The 23,527-nt window shown below is 38.6% G+C and overlaps 2 pseudogenes; both read left to right on the forward strand.

The window, feature by feature from the left end:
- The first annotated feature begins 1,536 nt into the window (after positions 1 to 1,536).
- LOC102416235 lies at positions 1,537 to 14,927 on the forward strand (annotated as a pseudogene).
- Positions 14,928 to 18,515: 3,588 nt separating this feature from the next.
- On the forward strand, positions 18,516 to 19,739 carry LOC112578377 (annotated as a pseudogene).
- Positions 19,740 to 23,527: the final 3,788 nt, after the last annotated feature.

A 23,527-nucleotide genomic window follows, 5' to 3' on the forward strand; every position in this document is an offset into this window, starting at 1 on the left:
GACTAAACTATAGAGGAGCACATGGTTACCTACGGCTGCATGACACACTGTTACCCAAAATACAGACGTTTAAACACATTTAATTAAGCTGCATTATTCTGTGGTCCAGAAATTGGGAAGAGTATAGCAGGGAGGCACTAAATCCATTTAATATATTTCAGGTCTCAACTGAGATGACTTTATCAATAGATCTATGGAAATAATTTTATAAACTTCAATATATTTTACGACAAAAGTTCCGACCACTACAAATAAAAGAACACATATGATATATTGTAGCTGTATATCAGTCTCTTCAAGTTATTCTTACATAAGGAGACAGAGCAGTGAATAGTAGAAGTTTTGCATTTTAAGTAATTTTTCTAAGTTACTTCCAAATCAATGTTAGGCTTCTGTTTAATTGTTAATTTTCATCCTCAACCCTATCTATAGGAAACTTTCTCAACAGAAAATTCCTCTAGGTTTTTCACTAATGAGTAACTTTGGGAACTGAGTCTCTAAGGCCAGAAAGATTTCTTTTGAGGCCAAACTCTTTCTGGTCCCAAGAGAAATGAAGATTGATAATGCTCAGCTCCTAAATGCATTGCCTTTAGCTGGTACATCAGAGTATTCCGAGGCCCTAAAATTCTTTGTTATTTCCCATCCACCTACCAATAACATTGGATAGAATGAATATTTCTTTTTTTTTATTTTTTTTTTAATTTTATTTTTAATCCTCAAACACTGTATTAGTTTTGCCAAACATCAAAACGAATCCGCCACAGGTATACATGTGCTCCACATCCTGAACCCTCCTCCCTCCTCCCTCCCTACACCATCCAACTGGGTCATCCCAGTGCACCAGCCCCAAACATCCAGAATGAATATTTCTAAGGGCATCACTTACAGAGTAAAGGTTAGAGAAACCAGAGGCAAGGGTTGAAGATGTAATGTGGCAAATGAAGTAATGGGATCAGCTTTCAAAGTGGACCATAGAGAGTTCAAGTACTGTACTTGGTGGGCTACATAACATAGAAAGTCTCTTTTGATTTGTGTATCTGTTTCCAAGGCAGTATATAAATCAAACCAACTGAAAGAACATATCTTAAATGGTAAAAGTGCTATTGTAGAAATGTTTAGTTGGAAATTAAAATATATGTCTAGAATTGGAAAAATAAGTTGAAATTAAAGGTATAATTAGAGAGCTATGTGTTTATAGATATATGAAGCACAAAAGACAGAAAAGAGGAGAGGTACAAAAGTGAATAAGAAGAAGGAAGAGCAGCAGGCAACCAAGGAGACTGAAAACAAGTCTGCACTGGAAAGTAAGAGCTTGGTGGGTATTCTGAAAGCAAGGTTTTTTTGTTTTTGTTTTAAGTGTTCGAGGTAAGAAAAAAAGGATCAAGTCTGTTAAGTGTTACTGAGAGGTCAAGTAATTTAAAGGCTGAGAATGGAACTTTGATATTGACAAGAGTGAATTCAGTGGAATGGTAAAGGCAAAAGTTTGAAGTCAGTTCAAGAGAAGATTAAAGGTAAACAGTTTGAAAGTAATTGGCAATGAGTAGTGGAGACACTGAGATTTTTGAAGACTTTGCTCTAAAATCAGAGAAGTGGGCCATCATCTGGAGAAGGCTATGGGAACTCACCAGGTTTAGGGTATGCTCTATCTGAGGCCAAAATTTTAAAGATGGATAGAAAACCCTCATTACTTTGAGGTGTTGAAACAGTACTTAGGTAATTTCAGTATTGAGCCACACTTGTCTTGAGACCTAAGGTAAACCATATATTCTGTAGAGTTTTAAATATATATACATATATATAATAGTATAATCCTCTCATTTATACTATAATTGAGAGATGGATATAATATAAACCTAGAGTTGGATATAATAACAGTGAGACTATTCAGTAACAGTCAAGAAGACACAACCTGAGAGATTTGAAATGTGAGAATTACGGCCCTGTCTGAGCTGAAGAAGTAATATTCTAAAACAATAAGTAGAGAAGGAAATGGCAACCCATTCCAGTATTCTTGCCTGGAAAATCCCATGAACAGAGGAGCCTGGCATGCTACAGTCCATGGGGTCCCAAAGAGTGGGACACAATTGAGTGACTGAACTGAAAGAAATAAAGGAGTATAGGAAGACTTAATCTTGTAAAAGTGGGAAATCTTTCAGTTCTCAGTGAAAAAGGATAGAGAAAATGAAAGCAAAAGAAGAGTAATACAGATTATAAAAGAATGTATTTTGCTATATTTGAATTCTACACAGCACATTAATGACATCCACATCATGTGATGTTGGAGAATGATAGAAAAGCAAATTTTCATGTTCCGCCTCAGACCTCTTAAATCAGAACCTCTGGGTGGATCCCAGGAATCTGGGACTTCACTGACTCAGCAAATGATCCTTAAGCATGCTAAGATTTCAGAATCTCTGTTCTCACATATTTTTAAATGCTTGGCTTGAAGAAGGAAAGCGTTACGTCCTTTATCCTGAGTCAGTTAACATTGGAACATTTAAAGTTTGTTAGAAACAAGGGAGAAATGATACTATCAGTGGAAAAGAAAATGTAACTGTGCCTATCACAAGATTCCTTATAAGACTTTGATTATAGATGCCACAGACTGCAAAAAATGTTGAAGATCATCTACCTTACACAACTCATTATTAACAGACACAAATAAAACTTTTATTCAGGTGTAATTGACTATTTCCAAGAAGCAGAGTTATAGCTCATCTCTTCACTGTAGTTGACACAAAGGGCATTTTCTCCTCTACTCACACATGAGAAATACATAGATGTCCTCATGTTTTGAGAGCAACTACTGAACAATATGGAGAAGGCAATGGCACCCCACTCCAGTACTCTTGCCTGGAAAATGCCATGGACGGAGGAGCCTGGTAGGCTGCAGACCATGGGGTCGCAAAGAGTCGGACACGACTGAGCGACTTCACTTTCACTTTTCCCTTTCATGCATTGGAGAAGAAAATGGCAACCCACTCCAGTGTTCTTGCCTGGAGAATCCCAGGGACGGGGGAGCCTGGTTGGCCACCGTCTACAGGGTCCCACAGAGTTGGACACGACTGAAGCGACTTAGCAGCAGCAGCAACTGAACAATAATCTTTGGAAACAACCATATACTCATGTCTTAGGTAGTGCTTAAAATATTTTAAAGAACCATCATCTCTACTGGGCTTCCCAGGGGGCACTAGTAAAGAACCTGCCTGCAAATGCAGAAGATATACTGTATCTTCAATCTCTAGGTCAGGAGACCTCCTGGAAGAGGGCATGGCAACCCACTACATTCTTGCCTGGAGAATCCCAAGGACAGAGGAGGCTGGCAGGCTACAATCCTAATACAAAGAGTAATCCTATACAAAGAGTCAGACACAACCGAGCAACTTAGCATGCATGCACTCATGCATGGTCCCTACTCCCAGGAATTTATACTATAATTGAGAAAAGGAGAATGAATACTGCTGAGTAATGGAAAATCTTATCTCATTGATTTGAGGATGCAGATGCAGAAGTTCTTGGTAAAGAGCCACCAGTAGATATGTGATGCAACACAAAACAAGATATTAGAAAAATATAAACCAGGGAGAACCAGGCCCAAAGAAGAAAGCCCTAAAATTTATGGCAGATGCTGACAGCTTGGATCTTAGCAACTAGAGGTAGAGACAGTGAAGCCTGTTAGCTGCTGATGAAACTAACTGACAATGAGTTGACTAGAGAAAGCTCAAAAAGGATAACAATTAAAAAAGTGAGAGAGTCTGAAGTGAAGGACATTTCATAGGAAATAAAACTTATCATACTTGGTCTCAACTTGATGAAGGAATTAGATGAATCAATGTTTCCAATGCATGTTACTAGGACAGTTTGTGTAGGAAAGAAATTTTATTCTTGAAATGGAGAAATACTTTTGTGGGAAGACAACCCATCATCCTCTCCCACCTTCACTTATCATTTATTTCATTTTCTGACATATACTATACTTTGTATTCCAAGCACTGGAGAGGAAAATCTAATTCAGTCTCAGCCATAATGATCTTATCATTTTGTTAGGGAGACCAACATTAACTAAATAACTTAAATATTTAAATAAATGTGATTACATCCTCCATATTACAATTGCAGTAAACTACCAAGGTGCCATGAGAACACAGAAAAGGAAGCATTGGAGGACTTAGACAAAGAAGCAATGGAGGAATTTCCTAAGAAAGTTAGAGGTTAGAAGGATGAACAAGAACTGACTTGAAGCAGAGAATGAACGTGGTGTATGTAAGGTGATGCAGTGCAACCAATGTTGCTGGGGAACAGACGATGAGTGGACAGTGAGACACCTCGAGGTCAAAACCAAATGAGCTTTTTAAGACGTGACAGGGTATTTTTCATAAGAGAAATGGTTCTCATGAGATTCAATTTTTTAAATTTAAGTATGGTTGATTTACAATACTGTTTTATTTTTTTTCCTTTTAATAGCTTTTATTTTTATGTATTTATTTTTTAATATAAATTAATTTATTTTAATTGGAGGCTAATTATTTTACAATATTGCTTTGGTTTTGCCATACATCAACATGAATCTGCCACGGGTGTACACGTGTTCCCCATCCTGAATCCCACTCCCACCTCCCTCCCTGTACCATCTATCTGGGTCATCCCAGTGCACCAGCCCCAAGCATCCAGTATCGTGCATCGAACCTGGACTGGCGACTCATTTCATATATGATATTATACATGTTTCAATGCCATTCTCCCAAATCATCCCACCCTCTCCCTCTCCCACAGAGTGCAAAAGACTATTCTATACATCAGTGTCTCTTTTGCTGTCTCGTATAAAGGGTTATTGTTACCATCTTTCTAAATTCCATATACATGCGTTACTATACTGTTTTTGTGTTTTTTCTTTCTGGCTTACTTCACTCTGTATAATAGGCTCCAGTTTCATCCACCTCATTAGAACTGATTCAAATGTATTCTTTTTAATGGCTGAGTAATACTCCATTGTGTATATGTACCATGGCTTTCTTATCCATTCATCTGCTGATGGACATCTAGGATGCTTCTGGCTATTATAAACAGTGCTGTGATGAACACTGGGTTACACATGTTTCTTTCAATTCTGGTTTCCTCGGTGTGTATGCCCAGCAGTGGGATTGCTGGATCATAAGGAAGTTCTATTTCCAGTTTTGCAAGGAATCTCCACACTGTTCTCCATAGTGGCTGTACTAGTTTGCATTCCCACCAACAGTGTAAGAGGGTTCCCTTTTCTCCACACCCTCTCCAGCATTTATTGCTTGTAGACTTTTGGATCGCAGCCATTCTGACTGGTGTGAAATGGTACCTCATAGTGGTTTTGATTTGCATTTCTCTGATAATGAGTGATATTGAGCATCTTTTCCTGTGTTTGTCAGCCATCTGAATGTCTTCTTTGGAGAAATGTCTATTTAGTTCTTTGGCCCATTTTTTGATTGGGTCATTTATTTTTCTGGAATTGAGCTGTAGGAGTTGCTTCTATATTTTTGAGATTAGTTGTTTGTCAGTTGCTTCATTTGCTATTATTTTCTCCCATTCTGAAGGCTGTCTTTTCATCTTGCTTATAGTTTCCTTTGTTATGCAGAAGCTTTTAATTTAAATTAGGTCCCCTTTGTTTATTTTTGCTTTTATTTCCAATATTCTGGGAGGTGGGTCATAGAGGATCCTGCTGTGATGTATGTCGGAGAGTGTTTTGCCTATGTTCTCCTCTAGGAGTTTTATACCTTCTGGTCTTACGTTGAGATCTTTAATCCATTTTGAGTTTATTTTTGTGTATGGTGTTAGAGACTGTTCTAGTTTCGTTCTTTTACAAGTGGTTGACCAGTTTTCCCAGACCACTTGTTAAAGAGATTATCTTTAATCCATTGTATGTTCTTGCCTATTTGTCAAGGATAAGGTGTCCATAGGTGCATGGATTTATCTCTGGGCTTTCTATTTTGTTCCATTGATCTATATTTCTGTCTTTGTGCCAGTACCATACTGTCTTGATGACTGTGGCTTTGTAGTAGAGCCTGAAGTCAGGTAGGTAGATTCCTCCAGTTCCATTCTTCTTTCTCAAGATCGCTTTGACTATTCAAGGTTTTTTGTGTTTCCATACAAATTGTGAAATTATTTGTTCTAGCTCTGTGAAGAATACCGTTGGTAGCTTGATAGGGATTGCATTGAATCTATAAATTGCTTTGGGTAGTATACTCATTTTCACTATATTGATTCTTCCAATCCATGAACATGGTATATTTCTCCATCTGTTAGTGTCCTCTTTGATTTCTTTCACCCGTGTTTTATAGTTTTCTATATATAGGTCTTTAGTTTCTTTAGGTAGATATATTCCTAAGTATTTTATTCTTTCCGTTGCAATGGTGAATGGAATTGTTTCCTTAATTTCTCTTTCTGTTTTCTCATTATTAGTGTATAGGAATGCAAGGGATTTAAGGGTGTTGATTTTATATCCTGCAACTTTACTATAGTCATTGATTAGTTCTAGTAATTTTCTGGTGGAGTCTTTAGGGTTTTCTATGTAGAGGATCATGTCATCTGCAAATAGTGAGAGTTTTACTTCTTCTTTTCCAATTTGGATTCCTTTTATTTCTTTTTTTGCTCTGTTTGCTGTGGCCAAAACTTCCAAAACTATGTTGAATAGTAATGGTGAAAGTGCGCACCCTTGTCTTGTTCCTGACTTTAGAGGAAATGCTTTCAGTTTTTCACCATTGAGGATAATGTTTGCTGTGGGTTTGTCATATATAGCTTTTATTATGTTGAGGTATGTTCCTTCTATTCCTGCTTTCTGGAGAGTTTTTATCATAAATGGATGTTGAATTTTGTCAAAGGCTTTCTCTGCATCTATTGAGATAATCATATGGTTTTTATTTTTCAATTTGTTAATGTGGTGTATTACATTGATTGATTTGCGGATATTGAAGAATCCTTGCATCCCTGGGATAAAGCCCACTTGGTCATGGTGTATGATCTTTTTAATGTGTTGTTGGATTCTGATAGCTAGAATTTTGTTAAGGATTTTTGCATCTATGTTCATCAGTGATATTGGCCTGTAGTTTTCTTTTTTTTGTGGGATCTTTGTCAGATTTTGGTATTAGGGTGATGGTGGCCTCATAGAATGAGTTTGGAAGTTTACCATCCTCTGCAATTTTCTGGAAGAGTTTGAGTAGGATAGGTGTTAGCTCTTCTCTAAATTTTTGGTAGAATTCAGCTGTGAAGCCGTCTGGACCTGGGCTTTTGTTTGCTGGAAGATTTTTGATTACAGTTTCAATTTCCATGCTTGTGATGGGTCTACTAAGATTTTCTATTTCTTCCTGGTCCAGTTTTGGAAAGTTGTACTTTTCTAAGAATTTGTCCTTTTCTTCCACGTTGTCCATTTTATTGGCATATAATTGTTGATAGTAGTCTCTTATGATCCTTTGTATTTCTGTGTTGTCTGTTGTGATCTCTCCATTTTCATTTCTAATTTTATTGATTTGATTTTTCTCCCTTTGTTTCTTGATGAGTCTGGTTAATGGTTTGTCAATTTTATTTATCCTTTCAAAGAACCAGCTTTTGGCTTTGTTGATTTTTGCTATGGTCTCTTTTGTTTCTTTTGCATTTATTTCTGCCCTAATTTTTAAGATTTCTTTCCTTCTGCTAACCCTGGGGTTCTTCATTTCTTCCTTTCTAGTTGCTTTAGGTGTAGAGTTAGGTTATTTATTTGACTTTTTTCTTGTTTCTTGAGGTGTGCCTGTATTGCTATGAACTTTCCCTTAGGACTGCTTTTACCATGTCCCACAGGTTTTAGGTTGTTGTGTTTTCATTTTCATTCGTTTCTTTGCAAATTTTGATTTCTTTTTGATTTCTTCAGTGATTTGTTGGTTATTCAGCAGCGTGTTGTTCAGCCTCAATATGTTGGATTTTTTAATAGTTTTTCATCTGTAATTGAGATCTAATCTTACTGCATTGTGGTCAGAAAAGATGCTTGGAATGATTTCTATTTTTTTGAATTTACCAAGGCTAGCTTTATGGCCCGGGATGTGATCTATCCTGGAGAAGGTTCCATGTGCGCTTGAGCAAAAGGTGAAATTCATTGTTTGGGGATGAAATGTCCTATAGATATCAATTAGGTCTAACTGGTCTATTGTATCATTTAAAGTTTGTGTTTCCTTGTTAATTTTCTGTTTAGTTGATCTATCCATAGGTGTGAGTGGGGTATTAAAGTCTCCCACTATTATTGTGTTATTGTTAATTTCTCCTTTCATACTTGTTAGCATTTGTCTTGCATATTGCGGTGCTCCCATGTTGGGTGCATATATATTTATAATTGTTATATCTTCTTCTTGGATTGACCCTTTGATCATTATGTAGTGACCTTCTTTGTCTCTTTTCACCGCCTTTGTTTTAAAGTCTATTTTATCTGATATGAGTATTGCTACTCCTGCTTTCTTTTGGTCCCTATTTGCATGGAAACTCTTTTTCCAGCCCTTCACTTTCAGTCTGTATGTGTCCCCTGTTTTGAGGTGGGTGTCTTGTAGACAGCATATGTAGGGGTCTTGTTTTTGTATCCATTCAGCCAGTCTTTGTCTTTTGGTTGGGGCATTCAACCCATTTATGTTTAAGGTAATTATTGATAAGTATGATCCCATTGCCATTTACTTTATTGTTTTGGGTTCGAATTTATACACCGTTATTGTGTTTCCTGTCTAGAGAATATCCTTTAGTATTTGTTGGAGAGCTGGTTTGGTGGTGCTGAATTCTCTCAGCTTTTGCTTGTCTGTAAAGCTTTTGATTTCTCCTTCATACTTGAATGAGATCCTTGCTGGGTACAATAATCTGGGCTGTAGGTTATTTTCTTTCCTCACTTTAAGTATGTCTTGCCATTCCCTCCTGGCTTGAAGAGTTTCTATTGAAAGATCAGCTGTTATCCTTGTGGGAATTCCCTTGTGTGTTATTTGTTGTTTTTCCCTTGCTGCTTTTAATATTTGTTCTTTGTGTTTGATCTTTGTTAATTGGATTAATATGTGTCTTGGGGTGTTTCGCCTTGGGTTTATCCTGTTTGGGACTCTCTGGGTTTCTTGGACTTGGGTGATTATTTCCTTCCCCATTTTAGGGAAGTTTTCAACTATTATCTCCTCAAGTATTTTCTCATGGTCTTTCTTTTTGTCTTCTTCTTCTGGGACCCCTATGATTCGAATGTTGTAGCATTTAATATTGTCCTGGAGGTCTCTGAGATTGTCCTCATTTCTTTTAATTCGTTTTTCTTTTACCCTCCCTGATTCATTTATTTCTACCATTCTATCTTCTAATTCACTAATCCTATCTTCTGCCTCTGTTATTCTACTATTTGTTGCCTCCAGAGTGTTTTTAATTTCATTTATTGCATTATTCATTATATATTGACTCTTTTTTATATCTTCTAGGTCCTTGTTAAACCTTTCTTGCATCTTCTCAATCCTTGTCTCCAGGCTATTTATCTGTGATTCCATTTTGATTTCAAGATTTTGGATCAGTTTCACTATCATTATTCGGAATTCTTTATCAGGTAGATTCCCTATCTCTTCCTCTTTTGTTTGGTTTGGTGGGCATTTATCCTGTTCCTTTATCTGCTGGGTATTCCTCTGTCTCTTCATCTTGTTTAAATTGCTGAGTTTGGGGTGTCCTTTCTGTATTCTGGCAGTTTGTGGAGTTCTCTTTATTGTGGCATTTCCTCGCCCTGTGTGGGTTTGTACAGGTGGCTTGTCAAGGTTTCCTGGTTAGGGAAGCTTGTGTCGGTGTTCTGGTGGGTGGAGCTGTATTTCTTCTCTCTGGAGTGCAATGAAGTGTCCAGTAATGAGTTATGAGATGTCTATGGTTTTGGGGTGACTTTGGGCAGCCTGTATCTTGAAGCTCAGGGCTGTGTTCCTTTGTTGCTGGAGAATTTGCTTGGTATGTCTTGCCCTGGAACTTGTTGGCCCTTGTGTGGTGCTTGGTTTCAGTGCAGGTATGGAGGTGTTTGATGAGCTCCTGTCAATTAATGTTCCCTGGAGTCAGGAGTTCTCTGGAGTCAGGGTTTGGACTTAAGCCTCCTGCTTCCAGTTATCGGTCTTATTTTTACAGTAGTTTCAAAACTTCTCCTTCTATACAGCACCATTGATAAAACATCTACGTTAAAGATGAAAAGTTTCTCTACTGTGAGGGTCACTCAGAGAGGTTCACAGCGTTACATGGAGAAGAGAAGAGGGAAGAGGGAGTTAGAGGTGACCCAAATGAGATGAGGTGGAATCAGTAGTGGAGAGAGTGGGCTAGCCAGTAGTCACTTCCTTATGTGCACTCCACAACTGGACCGCTCAGAGATGTTCACGGAGTTATACAGAGAAGAGAAGGAGGAAGGAGACAGAGGTAGCCAGAAGGATAAAAGGGGGGAATGAAAAGGAGGGAGACAGATCCAGCCAGTAATCAGTTCCCTAAGTGTTCTCCACCGTCTGGAACACACAGAAATTCACAGAGAGGTAGAGTAGAGAGGGGTTAGGGAGGAGACACAGGCGACCTGGTGGAGAAAAAGGAGAGTCCAAAGGGAGAGAGAGCAGCCAAGCCAGTAATCTCGCTCCCTAGTGAAAAATGGGTCCTGAAGATTGGGTTCTTAAAGGTACAAAATTGGTAACAAATACATAAAAGCAAAAATTAAAAATCTAGAGTAGAGTTTGGAATTTCAAGAAAACGATGTTAAAGAAAAGAAGAAGGAAAAGAAAGAGAGAAAAAAAGAACAAAGAAAAACAAGCAAGGTCACGAAAATTATAAAGAAAATACATGTACAAAATTGATAACTAATACCAAACAGCAAAAATTAAAAATCTAGAGTATAGTTTGGAATTTCAAAAATACAATGTTAAAAAAAAAAAAGAAGAAGAAGAAGAAAAATAAAGAGAGAAAACAAACAAACAAACAAAAACAAACAATGTCACAAAAATTATAAAGAAAATACAGGTACAAAATTGATATCAAATACCAAAAAGCATAAATTAAAAATCTAGAGTAGAGTTTGGAATTTCAGATATACAATTTTATATAAAAGAAGAAGAGAAAGAAACAGAGGGAAAAAAATGTCACAGAAATTATAAAAAAAACTATAGGTACAAAATTGATAACATATACCAAAAAGCTAAAATTAAAAATCTAGAGTAGAGTTTGGAATTTCAAAAGTACAATGTTAAAGAAAAGAAGAAAAAAAAAAAAAACAAGGTCAAAAAATTATTAAATATATATATATATATGAAGTTTGCTGAAGAAGAAAAAAATAGGGTCTTTTTTTTTTTGCAAAGTAATAGGCTATAAAAGTGAAAGTTAAAGGAACAATAGAGGACTTAAAATTTTTTTTAAAAAATTAAAAAAAGAAAGAAAGAATGATCGTAAAAATAGTAAAAATATATCTAGGACTTTCTCTGGTTTTGTTGTGAGTATTGTGGGTTCAGTTCATTTTTGGCTAGTTCCTTGGTCCGACTTATATTTCTCAAGATCTATAGGCCCCTTCCTATGTAGTCCGTAGTAACCACAGGGTTTTAATCTATTGCCTGTAGCTTTCAAGGCGTTTCCCTCTGTTATAGCTTCTTCTGTTTGCTGGTCTCTTCAGTGTCTGGTTTCCATCCTGACACAAAGGGGATGGTGGAGGACACTTTTTTTTATTTTTTATTTTTTTTTTTTTTTTTAGGTTCACTTGTTCAGTCGCGCTGTGGGGAGGGAGGGAGGGATGCTGAAAACAAATAACATTGGCGTGCGCTCGCAGTGCCTCAGCCACACTGGGTCTGCCCCCGCTCACAGCACGTGTAGCCTCCCTGCCCACACTGCTCGGGCTCTAGGTTGTTCCACCGGGAACAATCCGAGGATGGCCCTGGGCAGCATGCACCTCCCAGGTCCAAGCCGCTCAGGTTCAGGCACTCGGGTAGTCCTCAGAGGCGCAGACTCAGTTGGGCCTGCATTTTGTGCTCTTTCCAGGCCCGAGCAGCTCAGGTGATGACGTGTTAGGCGAGCACCAATGCTGCGACTTACCGCCTCCCGCCACTCGGTTATCTGGGTGTAAAACCGGCTCACCTTCTCAGGCAGATGTTGACCGTCCAGACCCCCAAGAAGTTTTAGTTAGCACAGAAGCCTGCTTACAGTTTTATAGATAATGTCTCTCTGGGGCTGCAATCGCCCCCTTCCAGCTCTGGCTGCCTGTCACCGGAGGAAGAAGGTCTGCAGCCAGCTATCTCTGTTCAGTCCTTTGTTCCGTGCACAAGCCTGGCAGTGTCTTAGGTTAGGGCTGGCTTTTCGCGTGGTAGATATCCCACAGTCTGGTTTCCTATCCCAAATTATTTCGCTTAGATAGCGCTCAGGGTATTTAGGCCAGATTCTTACTCTAAGCAATACAGCCCGCGCCGCGCCTCCCTGCCCAGCCCCCGCTTGCAAATGGCGTGTGCAGGCGTCTGCGCTGCTTCTCCACTGGGGGAGTTACCGTAGGGCTTGCAATCTGCGAGTTTTAATTGTTTATTTATTTTTTCTCCATGTTATGTTGCCCTCTGTGCTTCCAAAGCTCGGCACAGATTCGGCAGTGAGAAGGTTTCCTGGTGTTTGGAAACTTCTCTCTTTTTAAGACTCCCTTCCTGGGACGGAACTCCGTCCCTCCCTCTTTTGTCTCTTTTTTTGTCTTTTATATTTTTTCCTACCTCCTTTCGAAGAGTTGGGTTGCTTTTCTGGGTGCCTGATGTCCTCTGCCAGCATTCAGAAGTTGTTTTGTGGAATTTACTCAATGTTTAAATGCTCTTTTGATGAATTTGTGCGGGAGAAAGTGTTCTCCCCGTCCTACTCCTCCGCCATCTTGGCTCCTCCCTGGAAAGTTCTCTCTTTTTAAGACTCCCTTCCAGGGACAGAGCTCTATCCCTCCCTCTTTTGTCTCTTTTCTTGTCTTTTATATTTTTTCCTACCAGCAGACAATGGGCTGCTTTTCTGGGTGCCTGATGGCCTCTGCTGGCTTTCAGAAGTTGTTTTGTGGAATTTACTCGGCGTTTGAAAGTTCTTTTGATGAATTTGTGGGGGAGAAAGTGGTCTCCCCGTCCTATTCCTCTGCCATCTTAGCTCCTCCCTTGTAGACTTTTTAATGGTGGGCATTCTTACTCAAGTAAGGTGGTACCTCATTGTAGTTTTGATTTGCATTTCTTTAATAATTAGCAATACTGAGCATCTTTTCATGCACCTATTTCCCATTTGTATGTAGAGACTCACTTTTTAAACAATGAAGTGACATGATGAGATCTTCTTTTTTGAAAAGACCATAGTATGGAGAATGTATTGGATGGGGCTTGAGCCTTGTGAAAACAGTTAGGAGGATACTGAATGTGTAGGTGGGTAGGTATTTATTGAGCCCCTTCTATGTATCAGGCATTAAGCTAGATACTGAAACACAGCCTCTGCCTTAAAAGATTCATGATCCTGTGAAGAAAACAGATTAACAAGCAAGTAGTTAAATCACCAATTATACAAAGTATCATTAGAAAACTCTTTACACTTTAATACCTCCAGGGAATCTCTGTTGTTTCTCTCATTCTCTTACCTTGCTGTCTCCTTAATTTGACCATCTTTTGTGAGGTACACTTCTTGTCTTCCCCCACTGTTATTTTGTTTATCCATTCTTCCCATTGGTAGTATAAGTAAAACCTATTGCCAAGAGAAAGGATCCAAGGTTTTATCCATCTGCAGCTAACTGAGTGGGAGAAGGCAATGGCACCCCACTCCAGTACTCTTGCCTGGAAAATCCTATGGACAGAGGAGCCTGGTAGGCTGCAGTCCATGGGGTCGCTAAGAGTCGGACACGGTTGAGCAGCTTCACTTTCACTTTTTACTTTCATGCACTGGAGAAGGAAATGGCAACCCACTCCAGTGTTCTTGTCGGAGAATCCCAGGGACGGGGGAGCCTGGTGGGCTGCCGTCTATGGGGTCGCACAGAGTCGGACACGACTGAAGTGCTTAGCAGCAGCAGCAGCAGCTAACTGAGTGAATCCTCTTTATGCTGATTCTTTTCTTGTAGCCCAAGACCAGAAATGAACCGCAGCAAGAACCCTTTGTCCTCTCAGGACTGTCCAGTGACCCAGAGAAACCACAACTCCTCTTTGGTCTCTTCCTGGCCCTCTACTTGCTGAGTCTCTTAGGAAACTCACCACCGCTGCTGGCTATTGTTGTTGACATCCACTTCCACACTCCCATGTACTTCCTCAGCCAGCACTCCCTGGTCGACCTCTGCTTCACTACCACCACAGCCCCCAAAACGCTAGAGGCACTGTGGACCAGCAGCGGATTGATCTTCTTTGAGTGTCTGGCCCAATTTTTTTGCACTTTTTGCTAATGGACAGTCTGTTTTTGACGGCCACAGCGATCAGCCACTAAGCTGCCATCTGCCATCCTCTGCGCTACCCATGCCTAATGACTCCTTACAGATGTGGGCTGCTGGTGGGTGGGTCATGGGGAGTGGCCCATTCTGACTTTTTGATCCAAACCTTGATGCTAACCCAACTATCATTCTATACTAATCTCAAAATTCCCCACTTTGGGGAGATTTCAGCCCACTCTAAAGGTTTTCCTGCTCTGATACCCACCTCAATGAGGACCTGATGATGGTTCTGACAGGACTCTTAGGAATCAGCCCTCTCCTCTGCATCGTAAGCTCCTATGCCCATATTTTCCTTGTTGTAGCTTAGGTCCCCTCAGCACAGGGCAAAAAGAAAGCCCTGGCCACATGCAGCTCCCACCTCTCCATGGTCATCCTTTCATATAGCTCATTCTTTGCCACCTACCTGAAGTCCCTGTCAGCTTCTCATGCCTCTGGGGAGCTGGGTGCTGCTATCATGTATGCCCTGGTAACCCCCACTCTCAGTCCTTTCATTTATAGTCTAAGAAATAAGGATGTAAAGAGTTCCTGAAAAGTGTTCATGGCATTAGGAATAATCCCATAAACAAGTGTTTTGGGGGAAAAAAAAACCACACTCGCCACCACCACACTGATAAACACCAAGTCAGTTAACACCAAGGCCATTGCACAGTATGTTATGCTATAGTGTAAAGAGCACTAAATAGAAATTAGAACTAGTTTCTAGAACCCTCTTTAACTGCTAGATTTCAGTTTATATATTATCTATATTATTATATCAATATATATCAGTAATATGTCAAAGTGAAATTGTTAGTCACTCAGTTGTGTCTGATTCTTTGTGACCCCATGGACTGTAGCTCATCAGGCTCCTCTTGTCCATGGAATTCTCCAGGCAAGAATACTGGAGTGAGTTGCCATTCCCTTCTCCAGAGGATCTTTCTGACCCAAGGATTGAATCTGGGTTTCCTGCATTTGTAGGCAGATTCTTTGCAGTCTGAGCCATTAGGGAAGCCCATTTCAGGTTGTGGTGGTTTAGTCACTAAGTCATGCCGGACTGTTGCAACCCCATGGGCTGTAGCCCTCCAGGCTCCTCTGTCTATGGTATTCTCCAGGCAAGAATACTGGAGGTGGTTGTCATTTCCTTCTCATGTATATATGAATACCATATATATTATATTATAATGTAAATAATTAGGTATATTAGCTAAAAATAGTATACTTAAGAGTGGATTGGATGAGCTGTTCTTTAAAGTTGACGTATAACACTAATAGTATTGAAACTTAGTCATCTGTTCTCATCATTACCACCATTTTGACCATCATTTCCACGGCTATCACTGGTTTAATAATGAAGATTCTCACCATCAGTTTTACTATAGTCAGTATCATCTTTTTGTCATTAGCATCATCTTACAAATTACCATCTTCAGTTCTTTCCCCATCAATACTGCCAGTACCATCACCGTGGATAAGAGGGTGGAAACTGGTTCTATGCATTTTTTTTATTTTTAATGCCTCATTTTTCAGAATCTTCTATTTCTTTGTGTTTTCATGCTATGTTGATAATTGTGGGAAGTATCATAATGGCATGATGGATATCTTTTATTAAAATGTCTTCATAAATTTGAGAATATAATAAATATTTACATTTGGAATACATGATTCAATTGTTCATATAACATAATACATACACAATGTCTAAAACTTTCTTTAAATTTTTCCAGAAAATAAGGAATGCTAGATATTTGGCACAATATTGGCAAAATGTTGATGTCAAAGCAAGATGATAGCTACAGGAAAGTTTTTACACCACTGTCTGTATTTTTCTGAATGTTTTAAATTTTATACATTAAACATTAAAATGAAAAAGTAAAGTGCATTCAGCTTTAAATATTTTTTAAAATATCAATGTCTTTAGATACAGCAATCAATCCATAAAGAATGTATCAAGGTAAATTCTGAATATAAATAATACTTTTATAGGAAAAAAATTGACTACACTAAAACTTCCCAGTGATAAATGTTTATTTATTTGGAATTCTCCAGACCAGAATACTGGAGTGGGTAGCCTTTCCCTTCTCCAGGGTATCTTCCCAATCCAGGGATCAAACCCAGGTGTCCTGCATTGCAGGCAGATTCTTTACCAGCTGAGGACACTAATTTAAGAAAGCATTACAATATCAAACAACAATGCAAAAACCACGATTACTTTTGCACCAAAGATACAGCAGGGCTTCCCCCAGTGGCCCAGCAGGTAAAGAACCTGCCTGCAATGCAGGAAACACAGCTTTGAGCCCTAGGTCAGGAAGACCCCTGGAGAAGGGCATGACAACCCGCTCCAGTATTCTTGCTGGGAAAATCCCATGGACAGAGGAGACTGCTGGGTCCAATGGGGCCTGAAGGGTCAGATGTGACTTAAGAAACTGAACCCAAAGGATACAGCAAGAAGTGAAGGTACTTTGGAGAGACCAGCCTCATTCTCTTAGAGAGAAATATGAGTTTTGGTAATCCCAAAATTAAAGAAAATATTTTAATGTTATCACTAACACTGAAGAGTCAGATTTAGAAAGAACAAAAGCAATACTACTTCTCCCTCTTCCTTTTTTTTTTTTTCATAGAATCACAGTAATAAATTAGTAGAATATTTAAAAGATAATCATCTTTCTGTATGGATCCATGGGATATGACTGGCCCTCATTCCTTAACTGTCATTGCCCAATTTCCTAGTATTTTATACAAAGTTTTTCCAGGGAAGTCCCCAAGACAAGAAAGAATATCCCTGTCCCAGGAAATGAAAGGTAATTTAAGAATTCCTGAAGCTCTTGAAACTGTACTGTCTATGGTTCTGAAACTGAGAGAGAAAGATAATAAGGAAAGAAAACAGGACCAATGAAAAAAATAGAACTCAAGATAGGAATCCTCCAAGGAGAATTTTCTTATATTGCAAGTATAGAAAGGTAACTTGTTTATTCTTTCATCAATCCTCCCTCACCCCAGGGACACTCTCTCACAAAGTTTGTATATCTAAAGATCTGTGGATCATAAAATTTTTAGAAAAAAGAGGTTTCGGATGATGAAGATCTTATACTGTAATTCCAAAATAAATGATCACATCAAATACATTTCTACTCTATTTTTTCATAATTTTTTCTACTATTTACTTTTCAGGAATGTCAACCTGAGACGCCTTCTTAACTGTGGATTTGAACAGTCAATCAGGTAGGAGAATGAACCAGGAGACATGCTGGAGAGTTGCCCATATTCTCTGTCTTCCTGCCTGTATTAAATTTACATGCCAAGGATTTAGAGCTGAATTCCTATCTTATGATGGATATTGTGTTTGTGGATTTTGAAGACTTTTTACTAGCTACATTTTTATTGCCATATTTCTAGACATTTTTCAAAGTAAGTATATAGTTGATAAATATTCAGGATGTAGTGGAATAAGTATTTAGTACAGAAAGTCTGATTGCTCTTTTCTTTAAATGTTAGGAAAAAGTTTTTCACCCCAAGTGAATTTTTGATACAATTTTGTTTTGTGAGTAGAGAACCAAAAACAATGCTTGGCATGTTTGTTTCATAAGCAGGAATGATAAAGTTCAACCATATACAATATATAGATGGCTACTGAGGAAAGTTACTCTTAATTCCTTAAAGCCAGCCTTCAACAAACGTGTATTAACATTAAATAATTTCTCAAAATTCTCACTACATTTAACGTGATAATCTCATGGGATTTTTAGAAATGTTCCCTCCTAAATTCACTTTTTTATTCTAGTCATATCATATCTTTGTCTTCTCCTTTCATGGGTTTCCCAAATATTGAATGATTCTTTTTAATAGAAAGCACTCTAATATTTACATCTCTATTCAGAGTTCTTTATAGCTCTTATTATTCCCTCACTGTCAATTTTTCTTAGGTTAAAAACCCTTCAAATCATTTTGTACTAAGTCAAGAGACAATAGCGTGGTGGAGAGCTTAATTTCCCCTCTGTTAAAACTTAGGATGATGAAAGACAAGTCTTTATCAGAAAAGATGGTAGGCTGGCAATTGGCTCTGAATTCTTAGAAAAGAGAAAAGATTTTCTCTTGAAAAGATGTATGTGTGTGTATATGTGTGTGTATATATATATATATATTTATTTTAAAAGATATGTCAAATAAAAAACAAATGTGTTTGAGTAACAGTCCATAAACAGCATATAATGTTAATATTTAATAATCTAGTGATCCAAATATTGTAGAATCTGTGATGCTGAGATTATTTAAAACATCACTACTCTCCCTCAAAATATTATTGTCTAAATAGGAAAATCCTCAGCTGCGGGACACTGGTTCCCATCAGAGATAGCATTCCATATGTTATTTTCTCTTTTCTTTCAAGTGATGCTAAATCAAACCTCAGTCACTGAATTTCTCCTCCTGCCAGTGACAGACATCCAAGAACTGCAGCCTGTTCTCTTTGTGGTTTTCCTTGCAATTTACATTGTCAGCTTGGCTGGAAATGGAGCCATCCTGATGGTTGTCATCTCTGATCCAAGACTCCATTCTCCTATGTAATTTTTCCTGGGAAACCTGTCATGTCTGGATATCTGCTACTCTACAGTGACTCTGCCAAAGATGCTGGAGAACTTCCTCTCTACACACAAAGCAATTTCTTTCTTGGGATGCATAAGCCAGCTTCATTTTTTCCATTTCCTGGGCAGCACTGAGTCCATGTTGCTGGCCGTGATGGGTTTTGACCGCTTTGTGGCTATCTGCAAACCACTTCATTATACTCTTATCATGAATCATCAAGTCTGTACCCAGATGGCTGTCACTGTCTGGATCATTGGTTTTTTTCTATGCCCTGCTGCACTCAGCAATGACCTCTCACTTAAACTTCTGTGGTTCCAACCATATCCATCACTTCTTCTGTGATGTTAAGCCATTGCTGGAGTTGGCCTGTGGGAACATTGAGCTCAATGAGTGGCTGCTCAATACTGTCACAGGCACCATTGCCATGAGCTCATTCTTTCTAACATTCCTGTCCTATTTCTATATTATTATCTATCTTTTCTTCAAGACCCATTCTTGCAGCATGCTTCATAAAGCACTGTCTACGTGTGCCTCCCACTTCTTGGTAGTCGTTCTTTTCTTCGTCCCTGTTGTTTTTATTTACATTCATCCTGCCTCAAGTAGCTCCATGGACCAGGATCAGATCATTGCCATTATGTACAGTGTGGTCACTCCTGTTCTAAATTCACTGATCTATACTTTGAGGAACAAGGAAGTAAAAGGGGCCTTAAGGAGGGTGATGTGAAGGAGGCTCTGACTTGGAGATATCTGAAGAACTCTTCAGAGGCATAAATAAACAGGTAATGAGAAACTAGAGATAGCGAGTTTATACTGCTTCTCAAATTGTTTACTCTTTGTAAAACAGAGTGCATGTGTGCTAAGTTGCTTCAGTTGTGTCTGACTCTTTGCGACCCTTGGACTGTAGCTTATCGGGCTCCTTTGTCCATGGGATTCTCCAGGCAACAATACTGGAGTGGGTAGCCATTTCCTCCTCTGGGGGTCTTCCTGACTCAGGGATTGAACCCATGTCTCTTATGTCTCCTACATTAGCAAGTGGGTTCTTTACCACTAGTCCCACCTGAGAAGCCTATAAAACAGATGGAATAGTATAAAGAAAAAATAAATGAAAAAGCCCAGTAATTTGTGTTAAACAGTGCATTCCTAGGGAATATAAGGGAAATTTGAATAAATGTACACTATTCATGGAATCTGAAAGTTGAATTTGTTTGGGAGATATTGGTTGATACAATTGATCTGTCATGTTTGTGCTCTTAAATAAAATCCGGTACAGAAATTTGCCTCAGATACTCATACATTGTATAGCTGGAAAGCGCTTAGGCCAATTTATCTGTGTGTTTCCTGCAAGTAAACATATTATAATGTGACCAATAAAATTATTATGCCATTATATTTTAAGGATTTGAATTTAGGATCATGGGCTCAAATGGAAAAGTAAATATTAACTCACACATAAGTGAAAGGACATTTTTAATCAGTATGTCGTGATTTCTTTTTCTCTAAGTGGGGAGGCAAGTACTTAAAACAAATTTTGCTGTTACTTCTACTTAACAGAGATAAAGTAACCAATGGTTTATCTAAAGAGTTTTGTGAACTCTGACTGCAAAGATGTATTATAAGTCAAGTGACAACCTGTCAAAGATTACTGTAAAATATTGGTAAAAGTATAGTCAGTTTGAAAAAAATCTCAGGAATACATTTCTAGCTTTTAGCATGTTATTTTCCCCTCAATTTTTGGTTATGAATATTGAGTTTCAGAACTTTCCCTATCATTTATTTTCTTCTTTGATTTTTATACTTTTTTTCACAGATTGTAATGTGATATCAGTTCAGTTCAGTTCAGTCGCTCAGTCATGTCCGACTCTTTGTGACCCCAAGAATTGTAGCACACCAGGCCTCCCTGTCCGTCACCAACTGCTGGAGTTCACTCAAACTCATGTCCATCAAGTCGATGATGCCACCCAGCCATCTTATCCTCTGTCGTCCCCTTCTCCTCCTGCCCCCAATCCCTCCCAGCATCAGAGTCTTTTCCAATGAGTTAGTTCTTCACATCAGGTGGCCAAAGTACTGGAGTTTCAACTTCAGCATCATTCCTTCCAAAGAACACCCAGGACTGATCTCCTTTAGAATGGACTGGTTGTCAATGCACGATACTGGATGCTTGGGGCTGGTGCACTGGGACGACCCAGAGGGATGGTATGGGGAGGGAGGTGGGAGGAGGGTTCAGGATGGGGAACACATGTATACCTGTGGCAGATTTATTTCGATATTTGGCAAAACTAATACAATATTGTAAAGTTTAAAAATAAAAAAATAAAAAAGAATGGACTGGTTGTATCTCCTTGCAGTCCAAGGGACTCTCAAGAGTCTTCTCCAACACCACAGTTCAAAAGCATCAATTCTTTGGCACTCAGCTTCTTCACAGTCCAACTCTCACATCCATACATGACCACAGGAAAAACCATAGCCTTGATTAGACGGACCTTTGTTGGCAAAGTAATGTCTCTGCTTTTGAATATGCTATCTAGGTTGGTCATAACTTTCCTTCCAAGGAGTAAGCCTCTTTTAATTTCATGGCTGCAATCACCATCTACAGTGATTTTGGAGCCCCAAAAAATAAAGTCTGCCACTGTTTCCACTGTTTCCCCATCTATTTCCAATGAAGTGGTGGGACCAGATGCCATGATCTTACTTTTCTGAATGTTGAGCTTTAAGCCAACTTTTTCACTCTCCTCTTTCGCTTTCATCAAGAGGCTTTTGAGTTCCTCTTCACTTTCTGCCATAAGAGTGATGTCATCTTCGTATCTGAGGTTATTGATATTTCTCCCAGCAATCTTGATTCCAGCTTGTGCTTCTTCCAGCCCAGAAATATAAAGAATTCATCAAAAATTTGTCTTACTTTCCTTACCTGTCACCAAGCTATACTAAGTGAAAGTTATTAAATAATAATTGCTGAAGTATGTTTGGAGGCTAATAGACAAGAATTACTATGTTCCTCACTTTCTAAGTTCCTAGACGTGCCACTGAATCTGAAACCATGGTGGGTGCCAATACTTACAACTATTTAGAGATACAGAATTCCCTGGTGTCCGGTGTTTAGGACTCCATATTTTTCCTGCTGAAAGCACAAGTTCAATTCCTGGTTGGGAAGCTAAGATCCCACAAAACAAGTAACACAGTCAATAAATTAAAAGTAGGAATAATAAATAAATAAAATAGAGATACAGACAGATAAGACTATAAAAGAATATTTTGAGGTCACAGACGGACTGCTCAAATTTTTTACATTCACTTTGTAAACCCAAGAAATTTGGTTCTAACCTTACTCACATGGTTCTTCCATCTTCCAACCCTATCTTCTTTGGTCTCTTGATTCCAATTTTGTTTATAAAGGAATGTGTGTGGGAGAAGGCATCTTACCTCCTGCACTATCTCAGACAGGATTTCTATTGAACAGAATTATTTTTTCTTTTTTTTTCTTTTATTTTATTTTTAAACCTGAAACACTGTATTAGTTTTGCCAAACATCAAAACAAATCCACCACAGATTTGGGAGAATGGCATTGAAACATGTGTAATATCATGTATGAAACGAGTTGCCAGCCCGGGTTCAATGCACGATACTGGATGCTTGGGGCTGGTGCACTGGGACGACCCAGAGGGATGGTGTGGGGAGGGAGGAGGGAGGAGGGTTCAGGATGGGAAGCACATGTATACCTGTGAAAAGAATTTTTGACATAATCCAAGCTTCATAGAGACTGTAAACTGTAGAGGAGCACATGGTTACCTATTGCTTTATGACACGCTGTCACCCTAAACACAGATGATTAAACACCTATTTAATTAAACTGCATTATTTGGTGATTCAGAAATTGGGGAAAGTACAACAGAAAAGCACTGACTCTATTTAATGTTTCAGGACTCAACTGAGATGACTTTATCAACAGATGAATGAAATAATTTGTTAAACTTCAGTGTATTTGTATGACAAATGTTCTCAGAACAATAAAAATAAAAAGACATGAATAATGTGTTATGACCGTATGGCAGTCTCTTCGAGCTATTCTTATATAAGGAGACAAGGCAGTGACTAAACAGAAATTGTGAGTTTTAAGTAATCTTTCTGCTTTTATGTCCAGATCAGTGTTAGACTTCTGTTTATTGATTTTATTCCTCAGCCCTATCTATAGGAAATTTTCTCAAGAAAAATTTCATCCAGATTTTTCTCTAATGAGTAACTCTGGGAATTGATCTCTAAGGCCAAAATGATTTCTTCCTCAAAATCCTTCTGGTCACAAGAGAGATAAAGATTGATAATGCCCAGCTTCTAAACTACATTATTTTTACCTGGTCTCATCAGTGTATTCCAAGGCCCTGGCTTCCTTGTTCTTTCCCATCTACTCACCAATATCATTGGATAGAATGGTTAATTCCAAGGTCATTGTTTATAGAGATTGGAGTAGCAAGAGGCAAGCGTTGAAGATGTCATTTGACAAATGGAGTAATGTGATGAGCTTTCAAAGCAGACTATAGACAGTTCAAGTTCTGCACTTGGTGGATTGCATAAGATTGACA

This window comes from Bubalus bubalis, chromosome 2 (genome assembly GCF_019923935.1).
Source record: "Bubalus bubalis isolate 160015118507 breed Murrah chromosome 2, NDDB_SH_1, whole genome shotgun sequence".
Taxonomy (NCBI): Eukaryota; Metazoa; Chordata; class Mammalia; order Artiodactyla; family Bovidae; genus Bubalus; species Bubalus bubalis.